General features: G+C 42.0%; 1 protein-coding gene across 24 annotated transcripts in view; it reads right to left on the bottom strand.

Annotated features, from left to right (window-relative positions):
- TCF4 (transcription factor 4) overlaps positions 1-23,179 on the bottom strand; it is a 334,112-nt gene that overhangs the window by 200,434 nt on the left and 110,499 nt on the right. The window lies entirely within an intron of this gene.

The raw sequence follows: 23,179 nt of genomic DNA, 5'->3' as shown, positions 1-23,179 counted from the left end.
ACACAGTGCGGTCAAACACCTCTTTGTAACATTTATCCTCAGAAGAGATGAAACATACAATATGTTTAGAAGTTCAGAGGTAAGGATAGGGTACATAAGTGGAAAATTAATCTTCAATATTAAGTAGAAAATGGCAAAGAGCATGCTGTAATTAAAGTCATACTCAGATTGTTAAAATAGTTAAGTCCAAAGCAGACTGTGAAGAGATTCAAAAGGATCTCAGAAAACTAGGTGACTGGGCAACAAAATGGCAGATGAATTAATTATAATGTTGATAAATGCAAACTAATGCATATTAGAAAACATAAACCTAACTAAACAAATAAAATGATAGGGATAAAAATAGCTGTTAGCACTCAGGAGAGACATCTTGGAGTCGTTGTGGATAATACTCTGAAAACATCCACTCAGTGTGCAGCAGCAGCAGCAGTCAAAAAAGCAAACAGAATGTAAGGAATCATTAAGAAAGGAGTAGAGAATATCTTATTGCCTTAAATCCATTGTATGCCCACAATCTGAATACTGCATGCTGACGCAGTCACCTCATCTCAAAAAAAGATATTTTGATATTGGAAAAAGTTCAGAAAAGGCCAACAAAAATAATTAAGTGTATGGAATGGCTGCCATATGAGAAAAGTTGAATAAGGCTAGGACTTTTCAGCTTGCAAAAGAGACGACTAAGGGGAGATATGATAGAAGTCTATAAAATCATGACCAGTGTGAAAAAGTGAATAATGATTAGTTATTTACTCCTTCCCATAACACAAAAGCCAGGTATTACCAAATGAAATTCATAGGTAGCAGGTTTAAAACAAACAAAAGGAAGTACTTTTTCACAAAACGCACTCAACCTGTGGAACTCCTTGTCAGAGGATGTTGTGACGTGAAACACTATAATAGGGTTCAAAAAAAGACTTAGATAAATTCATGGAATAGGTCCATCAATGGCTATTAGCCAGAATGGGTAGGAATCATGTCCCTAGCCTCTGTCAGAAGCTGGAAATTGGCTATGGGGGATGGAGCCTTTCATGATTATCTGTTCTGTTCATTCCCGATGGGGCACCTGGAATTGACCACTGTTGGAAAGCGGGATACTGGTCTAGAAGGACCTCTGGTCTGACTCAGTATGGCTGATTTTAGATTATGTTCAGATAAATGCCATTGTAATCTTTATATTACACAACAATATTATGGCCAGGGGTCGACAGTTGAAGAAAGAGGGATATATATATATATAATAGCAGGTTATTTTAGTAACTATTCTCAATATATGCTCTATAAAAGCTCTCACTTTGTCTGTGATATTTCAAGTTTTTCCACTAGTATTTTATTCAATACATTGATTAAAATCAGTAACAATATCATGATGTTATTTTTGGCCACCAGAAGAGGTTTTCTTTTTAATTTGGGGATCATTGAGAATTTAAGGGGGAATTTAAGTGACCTAGTGAATTGAGCAGTGGAGTGGGACAAGATTTAAACTCCATTCTTGGGTCTACCATTGCCCTAAGGGTGAGCTTGGGCTAAACACTTCTTTCCCTGGGTCTCAGTTTCTTGATCTGTAAAATGAGGATAAATTATATTTTCCTTCTTTGTGAAGTGCTTTGAGATATACTGATAAAAAGTGCTAGCTAGGTACTGTTATTAATCAAGGCTAGTGAAGTCAAAGTGTATTTCCTAGCTCACATCAGGACTGGCAGACCTACAAAATTTTATGAAAACCAGACTGCATTTAATGTGTGTTTTACTTCTTCAACAAAACCAGTTAGAAGGTACAGAAAAAATAAAGGACTCGGCCTAACAAATGGCTAGAAGTGAGGCATAAATGAAGCCATGAGGTAGCTGAACAGGTTTATATATAAAATCGTGATCATTATTAGAACAAAAATAATTAAAAGAAAATTAAGGCAGGATTGTTTTTTCCTTGGGATCTAAGCCTTGTAGTTCAAGGTAGGAATGTAAAAAGGCATTTAAAAATGTAACCGTACAACCACTAAAAATACCAGTGGTTTATGCGCTGCAGGCTCTGCAGTATAAAGCTTAAGTAAGCTGCAGAGCCTGCAGCTAAACCTCCCTGAGAGCAGAGCTGATAAGGGCTGCTGGCCCCGCTCTTGTGGAGGAGACTTCCCTGCTGCAGCCCATTCTTTGGGAAGAGGCTTTGCAGCCATAGCAAAGCCACCTCCCTGGGTGTGGGACAGGCAAGGGCTGCCAGTCTCGCTCCTGGGGAACTGAGATGTTACTGCAGCAGGGTGTTGGGGACAGGGTCCGCCACAGACAGGGGCTGTTCTGGCTGTCTGCAGAAGGCAAGGAGCTGCTCCAGCCCCTACCAGTTAACTGCAACTGGTAAGCCTGTGTAAGGGTGAGGCTTCCTGATTAACCATTTACATCCCTAGTCTGAGAGGCCTGAAGCCAGCAGTGAACTGTAGGTAAAGCAGCATTGGCTGCTTCAGCTGGAGAAAGGATAATAATCAATACAAGATGCTAGGAGAAAAGGTCTGGTCTGAAACAGGAGGAAGCCCATGGATTAGAAGGAAGTTTATGTCGGGGTGTGTGAATTCTCTGAGCTCCATTTATGCTAATTCTTCCTTGTAGAGTGCCGCAACATATTCTCTATTAACAGACAAATAATCCAGGTTCAGCTTCAGCTTCTGTTTTTTCATTCCCTCATCCACCAAGAAAACAGAATTTCTAACTTGAAATTAATGTTCTCTGAAATTATATACTGTATTGGAGGAGATCACAACTCTTGGGGCCACAGCTCTGTAAAAACTAAGGCCCATGTTCAAAATTCTAAGTTATTAGCTCCAGCAGTCGTCACACATCTGCTTGTTCAGTGGAAATCAGGCATCTCCTAGTGCCTCCAGCCTCAATGAGAGATACAATCTGACAGCCATTTAGACATGGTTCTTTTGAAGACAGCCAAACCGAATGAATTTGTGTCATAAGTAATAAAAAGCTGGGTGGTCTGTACCATATAAAAAAAGTGAGAACTATTAATGTCAAGCCTGAAACATCTCTAGATAGACATGTGGATACAGGAACAATGTTGGCACAATGACTATGATGAAACTCCATCACCATGTTTGGAAGCAACTATATTCCGTAGCACTACCTAGACTCTAAAAATTTGTATCTAAGTTAAACCAATCACTAAGATGTGAAGCTCATTCAAGTCATCACGTCAGCAGGTGACTGACGAGTCCTTACAAAAACCTTGTGCTTTTGGGTGTTAGTGGCTCAGCAGGGGAGCTTCAAGACTTCACACATCACCACCAGATGCACAGAGGTTACCAGACTAGAAAACTGTGTTGGTTGGAATGGATGCTGAGCCCAAGACAGAATACATCAGTGAGACTGAGGCATGTGCTTCCCCTCCTACATGCTACTGTGGTATCATTAGGACCTACTATGCCTTCCTATTGGTTTAAAAACCTTTAATGCAATCTCTGGTCAAAAGAGAACTACATGACCCCAGGAGCAGGGACTGAAGGCTGAGACGTCCAAGGCCAAAGCTTCAGCCCTCGGTGGTATGGGTACGGCTTGGTCCCAGGCCCCAGAAAATCTAACACTAGCCCTGGTGACCCCATTAAAATGGGGTTAGGAACAATGTTCCCTGTAATCTTTCACATCCATGTGCAGATTTTTTCCACCCATGTGCAGAATAATTTTTTGATGTGCACCGAGGCATGTGCGAATGTGCACCATCAATAGCTGTGGATGCTGATCAAGCTGAGCAGCATCTGAATCTCCCCTGAGTAGCTGCACAAGCACACAGCTTACAGGGGACACTGGTTGAGACCACTTTGGGATCTCGACCCACAGTTTGAGAAATGCTGGTCTAGCCCTTGCTTGGTGATAATGTGAAGGTGATGGCTCACTCAGGCTTTGTCTGCACTACATCACTTTCAGCAATATGGATGTATCACTAAAAATCGGGCAGTGTAAATGCTGTGCTGCCAAAATACTTCCGTCCCCTGGGCCTATGAGCAGGGTTCCCGTTGTTGACATGAGAGTGGTTTCTATCAACAGAAACCAGGGCAAAATTTTGTCTTGTGGGTGAGGGGGGTGGAAGGGAGGGAGGAAGAAGAGTTAAAGCACCCAGAAATGACAAAAATTGTGTCACTCAATTGGCAGCATAGGCAAAGCCTCAGAGAAAAATTAGTTTATTTGATATGGCCCATTGACATCAGATCTGACATTGTAAACATTGTGGCTACGTCTACACTGGCCCCTTTTCCAGAAGGGGCATGTAAATTTCACTAGTCGTCGTAGGGAAATCCGCGGGGGATTTAAATATCCCCCGCGGCATTTAAATAAAAATGTCCGCCGCTTTTTTCCGGCTTTTAAAAAAGCCGGAAAAGAGCGTCTAGACTGGCCCCGATCCTCCGGAAAAAGTGCCCTTTTCCGGAGGCTCTTATTCCTACTTTGAAGTATTCCTACTTTGAAGTAGGAATAAGAGCCTCCGGAAAAGGGCACTTTTTCCAGAGGATCGGGGCCAGTCTAGACGCTCTTTTCCGGCTTTTTTAAAAGCCGGAAAAAAGCGGCGGACATTTTTATTTAAATGCCGCGGGGGATATTTAAATCCCCCGCGGATTTCCCTACGACGACTAGTGAAATTTACATGCCCCTTCCGGAAAAGTGGCCAGTGTAGACGTAGCCCGTGTGAGTAGTAAACAATTTGAAGGAGGGATCACACTTCCTTGTGTATTTGTAAAATATGTAGCACACTTTGGGCACTACAAAAAACAAAATAATATTAATTATAAAATTCAGTCCACTTATTTGGGCATATTCCTGATTTTGTTAGCATTTCTTTTCCCTCTCGAGGAAATGTTTTTTTTCCCCTCATTTCTGTCTCCCGCTCTCCTCTGTGTTCACATAGGCAAAAAAAAAAAAAAAATTTTTTTTGGTAGTGTCAACTTTGTCAATAATTACAATTTTGATCTCTAAGAGATCCTACCTTCTACTTTGCTGACCTGATAGTCTTTGAGCACTTCAATACTCTCTCATTATTTATCTTAATCTCATGGACAATTTTCCTTTAATTCTTGCTTCTTGTACATTCTTTTAAAACTCTACCTTATTCTGTAATAATTCTGATGTTTTACATCTCACATATGTCTCTTTCTTACTTTTTGCTCTTCCTTGTTCAACCTACAAGGAAGTTTATGTTTCATTGTAGTATGACAGCATAAGAGACAGCATAACTGTATGATTATATGGTCATATATTTGCAGTATTTATTTTTATAGGTTCCATCTCCTCTCTCTGTTTATTCTCTTCACTATTTTAATTGTTTCCCTTATCCAATAAAACAAGTTCTAATATCCAATGTTGAGTCTGAGCTACCCTAAGAACACAACAGGTGCTCAGTTTGTTCATCCTACTCATTGTATTGTTAGCAGATAACCCCTGGATAGCCAATGTATCTAAGACAATACATAAACCAAAATCCAGAAGTAACATCCCCATCACACACATCAGGGAGATGGAATATGGCCTTTGAACTCCCTTATCCAAGCATCACTGTGTACTTTTCCAGTATTTCAATGTAATTTAAATTTTCTCACATGAGGTATAAGAGTTCTCAACAACACACACCCCTTTTCCTCGCTCATAGGCAGATAAAATAGGAGCAGCAGCAGAAGTAATGTTCCCTCTTTGCCAGAATTCGTCTTAGAATACAGAGAACTTCCTAGGATCAGATATGCCAGCTTTGTGACCAGATCTGCTAACGGTACAGTGCAAGATGGCTGCATTTTACACTAAAGAATCTCTCTGGATAAAATGTATATGCTTGAAACAAAGAGTATGGCAATAGTCATATACTACCAATCACCTGACCAGGACAAGGATGATGTGTGAGAAATGTTTCAGGGAAAAATGTGTTATAATGGGGAATTTCAACTGTACTCATGTGGATATGTCACCTCAGGAAAGGATGCAAAGATAACATTTCTAAGTAACAAATGACTGCTTTTTGGAGCAGCTTCCCTGGAATTCACAAGGCACAAGAGAATTCTTCATTCAGACCTAAGTGGAGCACAGGATCTTCTCTAAGAGTTCAATATAGCTGGACAATTTGGAAATACAGACCACAATGTAATTAAATTCGAACACTTCTGTGAGATAAATGCCAAAGAACCTCCTTCACGTCCTCTCTCCCCTCATCTATCTTCAAAATGGGGGTAGCTAGTGTAATGCTTATTTTTGAAACCAGCTGGAAAGCCCAACTTCAGTACCAGGTAAATTCGCTGAAACTATAATAAGGAATAAAATTGTCAGGTGCATATACAATCCTGAAATGTTGGGGAAAGGAAATCATGGTTCATCAACTTAATTGAATTCTTTGAGGGTGTCAATAAGTCTTTCTACAAAGGTGAATCAGTCAACATAGTGTACAGTAAATGTTTACAGAATAAAGAGATGTATATATACACTAATTTTAGTTAAAAGGATATTTAATCTGGTTTATGGAGTCTGTTGAATGTATGCTCCTTTTTCCTCTCCTATGGAGTGCAAGTAGGGTTGTCAATGGTGTTCCCCGTAAGATGAGCTCTTGGGCAGCCACCCAGGAGAGATTCAGATGCTGCCCAGATGATTAGCAGAGTGCTCACAGCCGCCTACAGCCAGCAGCATGTGTTTCTATTTGTGGTGTACATCTGCACATGCCTCAGCACACAAAATTTATTCTGTACCCAGATGGAAAATATTTAAGGGCACATTGGCTGTGAAGTGTCCAGTTTTCAATCAGAACGTCTATTTGAAAAAGGACCGTGGCAGCCCTGGTTAGCATTGCTGACTGAGCCATTAGGTGTGGCTGGTGGAGCTAACAAGATGCCTCTTTGGCTCCACACATCTTTCAGAAGTGGTGACATGTCCCTCTGGCTCGGAGACACAGAGACGACCGGAGAGTTCCACACACTGCCCCCATCCCATGTATCAGCTCCATGCTAGGAACCACAGCCAAGAGGAGATATTTCTCCCACAGAAATGGAAATATTTCCTGCTGTAAGACCATGGTGTTGTCCCATAACCCAATGCTATCTTTCTTTGAATATGCTTCTAATTATAGAAAAAGCACTTAGAAGAAAACTACTGTAGCAAGATAAACTGTGTTTAGTTTTGACCCCAAAACAGGTTCTCATCATAGCTATGCCTTTGGGTAAGCTCCAGTGCAATCAAATAGTAAAATTTAATCACCTTTGAGCCACCAAGATTTCCTCATATACTTAAATGATTATCTTAACTCTTCTTTAAAGAGAAATTTAGCATCTTATAATGAAAGAACCCATTCTGACTTAGCTTATACATTAGTTGATTCAAATATTTATATATTATAAAGTTCAGGCTCAAGATAAGTACAGGCTCAAGATGATAATTAATTATCTAGCCAACTCCACATTGTTTTATACATCCTGTCCCTTAACTAGAGAGCATAACAAAACCATTGTTTTTACCTCTTTAACGGACCGTGACTAGAACGACTACGTAAATGACCTAGTAATTCAGCAAATTTGTTGGTTTCAGAGATTTTTCCACATGTACATTTTCTGACAGTAAAAGGTCTTCTGCATGTGCAAATCAGTCATCTCCTCCTACCTCTGCCTTTAAATGTATATTTAGTAATTATATCATCAAAAATATTTAACATTTAAAAATACTAACATTTTTAAAAGATGTGCCTCTGAATGCTTTTTCTGGTTGTCTGAGATTTTCTAGAAATTGGATTCCCTTCCCCCGCATGAGTATTTTAAGGAAGTCACTTACAGGCTCCTTTTAATGCTAGAACAGGTGTGAGCTCAAATTCCCTCCGCAACTAATATCAGCTCAGCAAGAGAGCAGCAGTAAATTCTTATTTGAAAGCTAAACTAAGTTCATCTTGATAAGGAGCAGAAGCTCATTAACCATTAAAATTCCTTATAGGTGTTATTTTAAAAGCCATTTCTGTGTCTGGCAGTATGCATGTGTGTTTGAAATGTAGAAAAATGCAACTCCTGAGAGCATAGAAAAATAGAGCCTCTGTTAAGTACTGCACAATTGTGCATTGTGGCAGTTCATACTAGAGTTCTGTGAATCCCTGTGGAGGCCTGTGAATTAAATCATGTAGTTTGGTTCTGCAGGGCTGGAAAAGAACCATCTTATAAGGGTGTCTGGAATTCAACAACGCTGAACTATAAAAAGAACCCCCACATATACCCTAACTCCCACATATGGGTCACTCCAATTCCCCTCACTCCAGATTTAACAGCAAGCCCTGTCATTTCTCCATGTCCTCAGGACGGTATAGTGGCAAGAAAGAAAGTGGGTGATAGTATGAGAGTGTAGGGGTTTCACTGTAAGGATGACCTCTGCCAATTTTCATACTCAAACTCTCAACATAGAGCCTCAGACACAGGGCTCCAATCAAGCAGATTTGAAGGAGAATGAAAAAAACTTTCACAGCTGTCTCCAAAAATAACTAATTAAAAATATTTGTACTTTTTTAAAAATAAAATAGATTGAAATGTAAACTTAATTAAAAATGATGTAATCTTACTATGTATTTTAGAGAAGTTTGTGCACCTGTCTTTGTTTGTCCATCCCTGAGTCCGTTTGTTTAAATACTTCTTTCTAAACAGCAAGAGCTAGGACCACCAATTTGGAATGCAGCTTCCTCTTGTAAGAACTTAAAGCAAGATCACGGTTTGGATGTGTCAGGACATTGGGATGTGCGTGGAACAAGACTGTTTTGCATCAAATGAAAAGGAAGGGGTGTGAGAGCAGGGACGGTCATACTCCAGAATGACTACGGGGAGTAGGGAGAGAGCAGCAAGAACGGGGAACAGTTACACTCACAAAATGACCATAAGGGGCAGCTAGTGCCCCAGTCCTAGGAGAAGCTAGAAATGGAAGTTGATGAAGGCAAAAATGTCCAGCCATTCTTAGATGAAGGGAGGTCATAACATATATCTTTGAGAAAGGCATAACATCACCTTAGTAAATACTACCACACAACAAAAAATCCAAAGAACTGAATGTTACAATATGTATATTTAATTAATCATGTTGAAGAAGAGTATGCACACCATGGTGGGCACAAGCGTTATGAAATTCTTGTTGCTGTTTAGCACTCACCAAGAGTTTTAAGAGGTTTTGAGACAGTTACTAAATTATCTGAGGCAATTCTGAAACTGATCTATATTTCTTTGTCGGAGACAATTGTATCATTAGTTCATAACTTCTTTTATCAAAATAAATACAAGCATAATAAATTAGAATACGTTGCTGGAGTTGGCCTGCCTTACACTGAGCTTGGCACTGTCCCCACAGCAGGTGGCTGCTGGGAACAAATACTCCCATCAGCTTCCCTTACTTGTGACTGCGAGGAGTACAGGACCCAGCCAGAGCTGCCCACAGCATTTGATTTTCGGGTCTTAACTAGACCTGCTTAATCGAACATCAGATGGTCGACATCTAGCACAGTGAGTGAAGAGGTGCCCTAAGTGATACCCACAACTAGCTTTTCTAGTACAGGTTGGACCTCCAACGTCCAACACCCTCAGGACCTGACCAGTCCCAGATGAGGGAATTTGCCAGGCAACGGAAGGTCCCCTGACAACAGCCCCTCAGCCCACTGCCCTGCCATGCTGCTGGCTCCTTCAGCTCGGCTGGTCTGCCTGCTGGCCAACCTGAACCCCAGCTCCACTCCAAGCTGATGTCAGGCTGCCCGATTGAGCTGCAGCAGCCCCAACCCCACTGCTGGGTAACACAAGGTTCTAGCCTCATTGATTCTGTTGGGCTGCTGTGGCTTCAGTCAGCTTCCCCTCCCAGGCTACTCTGGCCACAGCCCAGCCCCTACTGTCGCTACTGCCCAGGCTGCCCCACCATCGCCAACCAGGAAGTCCCAACGACAATGACCAGGCTAATGTGGCCCTGGATAAGCTTCTAGACATGTGGGGCTGTGCTGGGTTCTCAGCTGCTCTGAGATCCTCTCAGCCAGGAACATCTGTGGTCATGCCAGACGACAGATGTTGCCAGACCAGAGGCTCCCAGATTTAGGAAGTGCAACCTGTACAACAATGAAGAAGCCAGGCACTGCTGATGGCTCCTCAGCAAAGACAATGGACCATAGAAGAGCTTAACCTTCCAGTGAAGGTTCCAGACAGCCTGTAAATAATGGCTGCTGTGACTCAGCAAGATATGCAAGGCATGTAAACAGACCACATGACAACTCCATTTTGGGGTGTCTTCCCCCGAAACACACACACACACACACACTCACCAGTCTGGGATGTGCAAGGTTCACTTCCACCTTAAGAATCTGCAGCCTGCTTGTATTGTCAGTCAGGGTGAGAGACTATTTATTCATACCCTGTCTTTCTAGTATGTTGAAATGTATTTGCATTTTTGTTTATTTGCTATATAATCTGCTTTGTTCTGCTTGAGCACCGAGGAGTCCTGTGGCACCTTATAGACTAACCGAAGTGTTGGAGCATAAGCTTTCGTGGGCAAAGATCCACTTCGTCAGATGCATCTCATGAGATGCATCATGAGATGCATCTGACGAAGTGGATCTTTGCCCACGAAAGCTTATGCTCCAGCACTTCGGTTAGTCTATAAGGTGTCACAGGACTCCTCGCCGCTTTTGCAGATTCAGACTAACACGGCTACCCCTCTGGGTATGTCTACACTACCCCCCTAGTTCGAACTAGGGGGGTAATGTATGCATACCGAACTTGCTAATGAAGCCCGGGATTTGAATTTCATTAGCACGAGGCGTACAGATAGTTCGGAATAACTACATAGTTCGAACTATCTAGCCCGTGCCGCGTGTAGCCGCGCGGCACGGGGTTCGAACAAGCCGGTTTTTAAAAATGGCAGAGCCGGCTTTATGCTAATGAAGCCCGGGAAATTCAAATCCCGGGCTTCATTAGCAAGTTTGATATGCATACATTACCCCCCTAGTTCGAACTAGGGGGGTAGTGTAGACATACCCTCGGATACTTTGCTCTGCTTGATATCACTTATAGTCATTTAAAATCTATCTTTTGAAGTCAATAAATTCATTTTATTTAATCTAAACCAGTAACTTTGGTGTTAAGTTCTTGGGAATCTAACCAGAGGGGGCTGTTGTATTTCCTCTTCATATTGAGGGAGGATTGAACGCTATGAAAGTACACTGTAAAGTTCTCTGTGAAGTGCAACACAGAATAATTTGGGGTTTATACCCTAGTGAGGGAGTCTGGTGGTTATTTTGGTTGTAGCTCCTCTATTAGTGGTTTATCCAGTGGCTGGTCAGAGAGCCTGCATATAACAGCAGCTCAGCGTGTCCTACCTGTGTGAATGCTGAAGGAAGGGTAGAGCCAGAAGCGGGTCTGCAATTTATCACAGCATCATAGTGTGACAGGGATCCTAGGCTGATGGGTCAGAGGGCTCACTTGTACTCCAGTTGTAGGGAGCACCCCAGTAGAAACTTGTCACAAGTGTCATTAGGGATAAGGAGATTTTGTTTGTTTGATTTTTTTTCCTTCTGCTCTCTGCTTGGATCCCATAGAATAGTTTCAACCAAATTAAGACAAAAAGGAGAAATACCATGTTATCACATTTGGCTTTTCCAAAAAAAGCCATTCTCACCATTAATATATACCATATACAGTGCCCGGGAAAAGCCTGTGAAGACAGTGCAACACAATGGAAAATAATCCAAAATTACTTCAGGCTCCAAACCATCTCACTGCTTGTTTATGGACACAATTAAAGGGTTTCTACAATGGGAGTCAAACATACCATATTCTGCGAAAGAATCGTTATTCAGTATTTCCTTTTAGCTTCTTCATTCAGGGTATGGTGGAGGCCTTGTTGTCAGCTGTTAGAGCATTCTCTGAATATAAATGTTATTAGCTTCCTCTTGAATATTTCTCTGATATTGTCACCATAGTATCCAAGTGCTCCACAAACAGTAATCAGTTTATCTTCACAAACACTTCTGCACAGCGGTGATATTATTCCAATGTACAGTTAGGAAACTGAGGCACACAGATTAATATAAAAATTGTCAGAAGTGCCCACTAAGTTTGAGTATCCAACTTGAGACTTCTAGGGCTGATTTTTCAGTGTATTTAGTATGTTTCTTAGCATTTACTATGTTCAAAGCACAGTTTCAACTAACTTTAGCTACAGTTCTGAATGTTTCATGTTTCTGCAGATCTAGCCCCAGATCTCTCACACTGAGCACCCAAACTATTCAATAATAGCTACCTGTAAAAAATTTAAGTGACTTGCCTGAGCTTCAGCACAGACTCCAGTTCGGTATTAAGCTTCCCACAAAATAAGACCATCTATTCTCTTTCTACATCTCCTGCCACCAGACCTTCCAACTTCTGCAACAAACGAGGTATATTTCCTACACACAGTGGTTGTCTTAATTACACAATCCTGATTTATTCCCTAAGCACACATTCAGAATATAGGATGGATTGACAGGAAGCCCATTGCAAAATAATATGCAATTAAAGACTGTATCATAACGCATATGCACAAAGGGACTGAATTAAAGTTTCACCAGCAAGCTTAATTACAGCATTTCCTAATTTTGCATTTTTGATTTACCAATCTTAAGGTTCTTTAATAATAAAATTATTTCCTAATTTAAAAAAAGAGAGAGAGAAACAGGATTTCTATCATTTGGCACCATACTGAAACACAAGTTGGGTCTTCAGAAGATTTCAGACCTTTATAGAAACAGCACAGGAGAGATACTCTGCCTTTCCAAAGTTACAGTATGTTGCACCACAGTGGCACCAAAGTAGCAGCAAGAAGCAAAGTTATGCAAAGGCCAACTAAGCCACTATAATTCTGGATTGTAGCATGCTTAACGCAGAAGGACACTTCGTAGAATTTAGCTGCCATGCTAATTTCTATTGTGCATGTGCAAACTGAAATCTTTCAGAGGCACATAAATTAGCCAATACGTAAATATTCCTGCAAAATTCAATGTCCCTGCAACAAAGCACGGCAGTAATAAGACTTCTCAATGAAACAACTCTAGATTTTTTTTAAAATGGACAAAAAACTCATTTATGAGTTTATTTCCCCTCAACTCATTCTAGGAAATGGGAGTAGCATTTTTCTGTAATTTAAGAAAAATTAGCTGATGTCAGATGCTGTATTAGGTAGGGAAAAAATTAGCTCCAATTGTTATAAATGGACAGTTCTAAGAAACTTTAAACATTTTCAAATAATTGAAAATGTTGGGCAACCTTAATATAAGTACCTTAATGTAATCACAGTAACAGAATAAGAAAATCATGTCAAAATAAGGACAAGTTCTTAAGAAATGAGTTCTGTCATGGCACAGTATATATTAATAAAACTTCACACTTACATGGAATACCCAAGGAACTCAGTTTTTTTTTCAGATAATTTGCTGAGCCTCACAATTCCTATGTATCACATCATCCATTTTACAGATGGATAAACGTAGGCTAAATTAAAGAAAATAGAGGTTAAGCAACCCGTCAAAGTTAACATGGCCAGTTAATGTCAGAGATGGAAGCAGAACCCAGGAGCCCTATGTAATAGGAAAAACTGTCTTTATATACCATTTGTAATTAACAACACCCAGCACCATATAATCACACACAACAATATATACCCAATTTGTAGTTTACCGTCATTTCCAATTTTCCATCCATTTTACCTGGGAATGTGCCCTCTCCTTAGAAATAAGAGAAAACTAAGCAAAAACTTGAGAGGATTTTAAAGAATATTTACAAGATGTAAGAGAGAGGAAAGCAAACAAATGCAAAATGTCCCATGTAGAGATGCACTCTCTATCTCTGCCAAATTTTGAGGGCCAGCCCTCAGAAAGACATGCTGAGAAAAAGTTGTAAGAGGACAATCATACACTGGGAAGGATCAATAGCAACTAGGCAGTTATGATGGATGCTTCTGGGGAAGGAACTTCTCCGGTATAATGCATACTAACACTACAGCCCATCTGTTTCTCATTTTCTAGTTAGGAACTGAAAAAGGGAGCACAAATGTACATAATCTTGCAATGACTTTGTCTTCACATACCTAGGCTATTATCAAAGTCAAAATTCCCCTGATCCAGTGGTCTGATACACATCTATTTCATAACCAACAGGTCAGAAGAGAGCCAGAATTACATCTGACTGCCCTCTACTGGCTACGTCTGGGCTAAGGGGGTTTTGGCAGGATACTTATGGTATCCCGTCAAAATCCCACCATGTCCAAGGAACGCGTTTGCTTTTCCACTTTTTGAAGAAGAGGAAATGAGCTCTTTCGGGGAATCTTGTATACCTTGCTTCACGAGGCAGAAGGGCTCCATCAAAAGAGGAGGCTTTTAAAAAAAACCAGAAAAAGCTACGCAAAATATGAATTGCATTTTGTGTAGCTTTTTCTACAAAAACATCGCAGTCTAGACCTAGGTCAGTGGTCACCAACCAGTAGATCAGGATCTACTGGTAGATCTTGGAGCCTGTGACAGGTGATCCTGACTGGTTTGGCCTGGAGCTAGAATACTTCAGCTGACCTTCCCACCACAGCTGTTCTCCTCTTGTCCTCTGCCTTGGAACTGCCTCCCGGGGGTCTTCTGTTTGCTATTCAGGGTGAGGGAGACAGAAAAGAGGGGCCACTGATGTCAGGGTGTTCCCTCCTCCTTTCCTCTGTACCGCCATCTCCACAGAATGAGCAGGGTGGGGCCTTAGAGAAGGGGTAGGGAAGGAGGTAGGTCAATGGTATTCAGATTTGACGTAGATCCTGGCTTGACTTAAATTGGAAAAGTGATCTTGTACTTGAAAAGGTTGGACACCTCTGACCTAGCCTATATCAGGTACCATTTTATAGCTAGGGAAGTAGAAGTAGCCTGTTCACATGAGATCAAGCAAGCACTCAATCCCTAAATCTTACAGTCAAGCACGTGCACCACTTGCCTACCACATCTTTTTATCCCATAGCTATAAAAAGGGTACGAACACTGAATCTGAGACTCTCAAAAGATTCTAAAAGTATTATCTCAAAGATGGAGGAAGTTCTGCACTATATATTTTATGCCAATAAACAGATTAGTTTGTTCAGTAATATACACAAAATCTGCATTGCCAATGCTAGAATTATTTTAAGGGGGGAAAAGACCAGGAGAGCTGTACAAACTTGGGGGGGGGGGGGGAAATGGATAGACAGACAGACAGACAGAGTGAGACTTGCCTCTGCTCTTATAAGTGGCCCCATTCAACCAGCATTTTCATAATCCACAGGTTTGAGTATCACTGGAAAAGATAACGTCTCTATTTAGGGTTTCCCCCCCTCCCCCCGCCCTTCTTTGCACTCTTAGATGTGACTGTCAAGTAGCCAGTGCTACTCTCCTTTTAGAGGATTGCTACGAGGATCTGAAAGCATTCCCAACATTTCACCTTTTTAGTGGGTTACACTCAGGATGGTTAGAAATACTCTGAAGCAATTCAAAGCTAAATATTCCTGCAAGGCAAATTGAGCAGAGGGACTGAATTATAATGAACTAGCAGCTGTCACAATATGACCACAGTAACCAAATCAAAATATCAACCACTAACCCAGATGAGATTCAAAGGTCACCAAATAAGCCAGGAGCTTTCTTCAACATTGCCTGAAACCTCAATCTAATCCTTGCAGTGAACTATTCCATTAAGCTACAGGGCTTTTAGAAACAAGTTACTATATATTGGTAAATGATTTAGTGTGCTAGCAAGATATCATAGGTAGGATCAGTCCAGTTCACAAATAATGCACCTGAAAATCAGGCAGCCAATGTGGAATGATGTGCAACTTTACCAATGTATTGCATGCTCGGTAGTATTACCAGTCCTTGTATGAATTCTTACTGGGCCAATTGAACAGTCATTCATTTATTGTTAAACTAAGGGTGTGTCTAGACTACAGAGTTTTGTCAACAAAGGTGGACTTTTGTCGACAAAACTATACCAGCGTCTACACTACCGCTGAGTTCTCAGCAGTTTTGTCGATGCTGGTATACCTCATTTTACGAGGCATAACACCTTCTGTCGACAGAAGGTGTTATTGCCTGTAGGGTTGCGTCTAGACTACAGGGTTCTGTCGACAAAGCAGCTTGCTTTGTCGACAGAACTCAATGTGTCTGGACGCTCTTTGTCGACAGAAGTTTTGTCGACAGATACTGTCGACAAGACCCGGTAGTCTAGACATACCCTAAAACAGCCTAGATGACTATTGGGGCTCTGAAGACACAGAAAGATAACTGTTTCAATACACAGAAGCAACAGTTTACGAGAAAAACTTCATTTTCTACCATAATAAAGTTGTGCTAATTCCCTACAGCCAATTAAGTGGCTTGAAGCAAGGACTAATTGAAATACTCCCTACAAGAAAGTGGACTCTTTAAAAAAAGATGCATTTTAGTTAAAATACATAACCTGAAAACTAAGCTTGCAATATAGGCCTACAGCCACCACAACATTTCATGGATCATTTGTATGCTGTAAATAACAGTTATACCCAATATCTTTCTTTCTAGGAAATCTTTTTTAAAGTTAAAATTACATGCTAGAGCACACACAATAAGACCTATATTAAGTCAATAAAGTACATCCCCATGATAAGAAAATAATGTACAGGTTTTCACTCAGGGGTAGTGCCCAGAGACACTGTGCCTGAGATTGGCACCAATCTTTACAAAGCCTGTTAGACCAGAATAGTTTCCAGGTACAGTAAAACTCCGATGGTCCGGCATCTGATGGTCCGGCACTCCTGATGGTCCGGCACCATCAGGAACCTGGAAGTGCTCTGGGCAGCCAGACCATTGGAGCTATTCTGCCCCCAGCTTCCTCGATTCAGCCACTGCTAAAACTGACCAGCGGCTGAATTGGGGAAGCCGGGGGCAGAGCAGCTGGAGTGCTGCTGGGTAGGTCCAATAGCACTGCCCCTTGGGGCTGCGGGACCAACCTGGCAGCACCCCAGCTGTCCCCGATTCAGCCGCTGCTGATACTGATCAGCGGCTAACTCCAGGAAGACTGAGGCAGAGCAGTTCTTCCTCGGGCTTCCTGGAGTCAGCCACTGATCAGTTTCAGCAGCAGCTGACTTGGGGACACCTGGGGCAGAGCAGCTGGGGTGCTGCTGGATTGGTCCAGTAGCGCCACTCTTCGGCGCTGTGGGACCAACCCGGCAGCCCCCCAGCTGCTCTGTCCCAGGCGTCCTGATTTAGCCACTGCTGAAACTGACCAGCAGCTGACTCCAGGAAGCCCGGGGCAGAGCAGCTCTTCCTCGGGCTTCCTGGAGTCAGCCACTGATCAGTTTCAGCAGCGACTGACTTGGGGAGACCTGGGGCAGAGAAGCTGGGGTGCTGCCGGGTTGGTCCAGTAGCGCCGAGGAGCTGCAGGACCAACCCGGCAGCACACCAGCTGCTCTGCTGCAGGCATCCCCGATTCAGCCGCTGCAGAAACTGACCAGCAGCAGCTGAATCAGGGACGCCTGGTGCAGAGCTGGACTATTGGAAGGGGGTATCCACCCCACCCCAGGCCCCTCATAGCCCCTCCTTCCGATAGTCCGTCATATCTGATAATCCGGCACCCCCTGGGTCCTAAAGGTGCCGGATTATTGGAAGTTTACTGTATATCATTTTATAGAGTGCAACTTTGCTGACTGGAGTAATTGTGGGAGGCAACACGTCAGCTCCAGACAAATATTGATGTCAGCTCTAGCTTCCTGTAGTCCTTGTGTTTTATTTGCACAAATGGCTGAGAACTGCATCTAGCCACTGTTGTGAGGCTGAAGTAGCAAGCAAATTCCCTTTCTTCTCTCTCTGTGGTTTTACCAACGAGGGTCATACAGCTGCCCAGCTATAGAATATACAATTTCTTGTTTCCTGAAAAGGGACATGCAAACTCACATCAGTTTACTGATTAAGTTAACAGCACAGATATGAAGGGCTCTGATGAACTTCTCATATAGTTTCATATTGAGGGAATAATAAAGAGATGTGGATTAAGATCATAAACTTTCACTTTTGTAAGCATGAGTCCAAACTTGGTTGAAAGAACTGGACTCAGGATTGTGCCCTATTCTAGTGGCCATTTAATTTGCTTACCTCATAAAAACAGCAAGCCATTCTAAACAAATGTGCTCAAGAGATGATCAGATCTGAAATACATCATGTGTTGCAGTCTGGATCAAGATACACTGGCAATATGCATACTTCATTTTGTATTTTTCCCTGTATTTTTCCCTGTATTTTTCTTGTATTTTGTCTCCACAGTACTATTTATCTCCAAAAACATCAAAAAATAAACATTAAAAAAAAGAAAAAATCTCAAAATTTAAGAGACAATGAAGTAAAATATATGTTTATATTTCACATTAAAAACCTAAATATTTTAAATATAAAAGAACTTTCAAATGAATTGAAGTTTGTAATTCTTTTCTATAAAATGAATATTGCTTTTCATGTGGATTGCTGACATCCAACTCGCTTACTAAATTTATATTAACATTTATTGTTAAGAGTAATAATGATGTGATGACATAGAAACATCTTAAAAGTTAAAAAAAAATCAGATAAATGCTAAGGATTAAGAAAGTATTATGAAGCACTTGATTCTGTTTTCATGTCATTTTAAGTCAGGAGTAACTCCACTGAAGTCAATACAGCTACACTAGTAAAAAAACAAGCTCAATAATCAGTGTCTATGTCTGGATCCATTGCCAGCAGAAAGAAGAGCATGCAAATAAAATTATAGTCTCTCTCTGCAGGTGCAAACTGCTCCACAGTAGATCTGTGGGGACCTTTTCTTTGAATAATTTGATGATCTGACAAGAAAGAGGGAAACTGATGAAACATGTACTGGGAGCCACATCCCATATTAGTTAAGGTTGGACTCAATTAAAATAAATATGATGCACTGTTTGTAATTGCGACAGAATTCATCATAAAAATCACAAATACAATGTAATCAGCACAAATTAATAGCAGATTCAGTCACGGAAACATTGGGGAAATAAACAGCATTACTGATTATTTTATTGAATTATTATCATCATCATCATTTATGTAAGTGTGCAAAACCATACAAGACACAGAAGAAAATAAGGTCCTTGCTTCTCAGAAGTACTAAAGAGTTTATCATCCCTCAAATAATTCTCTCTATATATTTAAAACAATCATCTTTCTAATCAACTTTTGAAACAGTAAACTGCTCTCTGATTTTCTGTTCAGCAGAACACTGCTTTGGCCTCAACTCTGAGGCAGCTTTGTTAATGTCAGGTAAAACTATCTTGCCAAAAACATAGTCCTATTCTGTTCAAAATCTGCTTGAGGTGAAAAATGTCACACTCCAAAAACAATAGAGACCCGTGTTTCAGACCAGACAGCTTATCTGACAGAACAGCGCTTTAGTAACAGTGGGAGATTCACAGACTTAGTAGCATTCTCCTGGACAGTATAGCAGACGGCCTTGGCTTCCACATTTAGGACTTGATTTTAACTACAGGCAGTCCCTGGGTTACGTACAAGATAGGGACTGTAGGTTTGTTCTTAAGTTGAATCTGTATGTAAGTCGGAACTGGCGTCCAGATTCAGCTGCTGCTGAAACTGATCAGTTTCAACAGCGGCTGAATCTGGATGCCAGTTCTGACTTACATACAGATTCAACTTAAGAACCCCAGGCATCCCCAAGTCAGCTGCTGCTGAAACTGATCAGCGGCTGATTCCAGGAAGCCCGGGGCAGGGGCTTCCTGTAGTCAGCCACTGGTCAGTTTCAGCAGCGGCTGACTTGGGGATGCCTGGGGCAGAGCAGCTGGGGTGCTGCCGGGTTAGTCCAGTAGCGCCCAAAGCGGCGCTACAGGACCAACCGGCAGCGCCTCAGCTGCTGTAACACAGGCGCCTGGAGCAAAGCCGCGGAGCACGGGGGCAGCGTGACAGCTCAGACGCGCCGTGGCTGTCCTGCTGCCCTCGGGCTCCGCGGCTTTGCTCTGCTTTGCTCCCCGTCCCCCTGGTCTGCAGACCAGGGGGACGGGGAGCAAAGCGGCGGAGCCCGCGGGCAGCAGACAGCCCAGACGCGTCTGGGCTGTCCGCTGCCCGCGTGCTCCGCCGCTTTGCTTCCTCTCCCTGGTCTGCTGGAGACCAGGGAGCGGGCCCCGTTCATAACTGCGGATCCGACGTAAGTCGGATCCGCGTAACTCGGGGACTGCCTGTACTGCTACCAAAGCTGGAGTGCTCCGGGACTGCAGCAGAATTCCCCGGAGGAATTTTGTCTGACTCTGGCATCCTGCCCTGGTGTGTACATTGCAACAGCTCTCATCTACCTTCATACGTGTTCTGCTGGCCAGTGCACCAGAAAGTGGGGTCTCAGTTAGGGATATAATAGTATAGTAGATTAACCGATAAGCAAAAGTGTATAGGTTAATGCTACAGACTACACACATTTTCCTCTCCCACTCTTCCTGCCAGTAAATTTTTTAGCAGGCTGGCCCATAGCCTGGCTCAGTCCTGGCTTGCAACAGGTCTGGGACATACCCCTGCTGTGGCTCTGCATTTAAAGTGTATTAGAAGCCAGGCAGGCAGGCAGTCCGGCTCAGTTGTGGCTCACACTTTGGTAGGGGAACTCAGACCTCCCTCCCCCCGAAACAGGAACTGCTGCCACCTTGCGCTGCTGAAACTCTCTCAAAAGCAGCAGTGTGGCGCAACAGGCAGCCAGTCTGCAAGGGTAGCTGATTTTTAAACTGGCTCCCCTCACAGACCAGCTCCAGTCTGACACCCTGCACTGCTGCCTCTGGTACAGTGGCTGCCAGCCCTGCCGCCAGGGACTATAGAATGGTCAACTAACTGATAAAATTTCATGAGGTTACTCGACTATTCAATCAACTGATATGTAACATCCCTAGTCTCAGTGCTACAACCCACTAATCCCCTCTTCCATATTTGGGAAGCCACTTCAGAAGGTTCTATACAGCCTCCACTCCCTAAAGAGATTGTCTGTCCTCTGCACAGGCAGCGCAAGAGACATGGGGATTCCCTTGCGTCATCATCCCTATCTCTGTGCCTCATGCACCTGAGCAGGGTGGGCAAAATGTAGGCTTTAGGAGAGTAATGGAAGTGGGGAAATAAAATAGTGTGGTTTCCATGCCATTTGCTGCCTAAACAGGCACAAATTAAAGGGAATCTGCTCTAATTACCAGAGAACGATTTTAAATTAGGGTTACAAAATGCTTTAGAGTGAGGGAGCAAGCTGATTGGCTTCAACAGTAGGCGTGCATTATTACACAATAACACACTTGTCAGAAGCTGTTAGCCTCTCTCTCTCTCGTTCTCTCTCACATGCACACACCAATCTGCACATGTAGGAACATCAGTATTCTTATTTTCAAATGATTTTATTTTTGCAACACACACCAATACTTAAGGACACCGCAGGAATATTCCACTTCCAGGACCTTTCAGCATGATGACCATTACAGACCAAGTGCTGCAGCAAGATATCTTGAATTTCACACTGTTTGTATATTCGGAAAAACTCAGGACTGATTATTCTCTTAGCTGCAGCTGTGAAACTCCCATTGGCTTTCCAATCAGGCACCAGCAGAAAAATCACATTTAAGGAAAATGTGTTTAAGAAAAACCTAATCAATTTGTTGTTTTATTCTTCAAAAAACTATATGTAACTGTATTTTATTGTAATGAATACATTTTGAAAGCAGCATTTTCCCCAAATGGAGGGGAAAACAATTACTGTACAGACTAATGCTATTTATTTGTTGGGAAAGGCAGGAGCAGAGGGAGAGTAAGACAGACCTTTCAGTTGCAGACATCTGTATTAAATGGTTAAACATGAAAGCATCACTCAGCACAGTGGGTTCACAGGAGTGTCTGACTATTTGTAAAATATTTGCACTACTTAAAGCCAATGGTATGAGTTAAGAAGGGAGTGTCTAAATTTCTCTGCTTTTGCTGGCTCAAGTCAAACCCTTGAAATTGTTCTAACCATGTTGTGTGGGGGAATACATACAAGCTTCAACATTATCCCGAATGCTAAACAACTCACAAATATTTCTTAATATTAAAAGACAAGGCATACTTTAGAGGGGCACATTACATTCTCAAAACGATATTTCACAGTTACAAGCTCTATGTTTTCTTTGGCTTACATTCAATTGTTGAAATCATGGCATTTCAGCAAGTTCATTGATAACTACAATAAAAGGGTGTGATTTTGGCTAAGTACGAGGATTACTAATATTTTTACATCTTACATTTACTTTAACCAAACTCATTCATCAGCCATGATTTAAAGAAAGCAGTTATCATTCACATGCAAATAATTATAGCTTATAGCTGCTATACTAAATCCTTGCAAGCTTAGTTAAAACGAATGCAGGGACAGCCAAGCTTTCCTTAACTGTGAGGGCTGACTTGTCAGATGCCATGGGCTGGACTCTGGTTTGTCCCAAGTGGAGCACACTGCAGGCAGCCTCATCTTTAATCCAGAAGTTTGCAGTCCAAAGAGACCGCAAGTCCCAACAGGCAATGATCCATCCCAATCCAGAGAAAACAATGGCTTATGATCTCAATCTCTAGTTATTTATCTATCCCTTTAAAGAACATTTATTTGTAATATTTTAAAGTACAAAAAAATGTTGCTGAAAAGTTCCATTTAATTCTCTGCCAAGTGGTCACACCTTTAAAGAAAACACACAAGCTTCAGGAAAAGTACATTTACCACTCTCTGTAAAAACTGTAGTCACTGTTTTAAATGGCATGTACCCCTTACATGAAGAAAGTAGAGACTAATCAGTGAACAGTACTGGTGTACATCTTTCAAAATGTGATGTTGCTCAAGAGGCAACATTCAGTGTTCCCTTCCAAAGAACAACTACAACAAACCCAAAATACATGGGAGAAAAATGGAAGCCTTGAAATTAAACTACAGGCAGTCCCCGGGTTACGTACAAGATAGGGACTGTAGGTTTGTTCTTAAATTGAATTTGTACGTAAGTCGGAACTGGAACATATTGTACCCCAGGTGTCCCCGATTCAGCCGCTGCTGAAACTGACACCAGGCTTCCTGGAATCAGTTGCTGATCAGTTTCAGCAGCAGCTGACTTGGTGACACCTGGGGTAGAGCAGTTGGGGTGCTGCCAGATTGGTCCCCGCAGCGCCGCACCTCGGCGC

Source organism: Pelodiscus sinensis, chromosome 6 (assembly GCF_049634645.1).
Source record: "Pelodiscus sinensis isolate JC-2024 chromosome 6, ASM4963464v1, whole genome shotgun sequence".
In the NCBI taxonomy this organism is placed as follows: domain Eukaryota; kingdom Metazoa; phylum Chordata; order Testudines; family Trionychidae; genus Pelodiscus; species Pelodiscus sinensis.
This window is presented reverse-complemented; position numbering and strand designations above follow the sequence as displayed.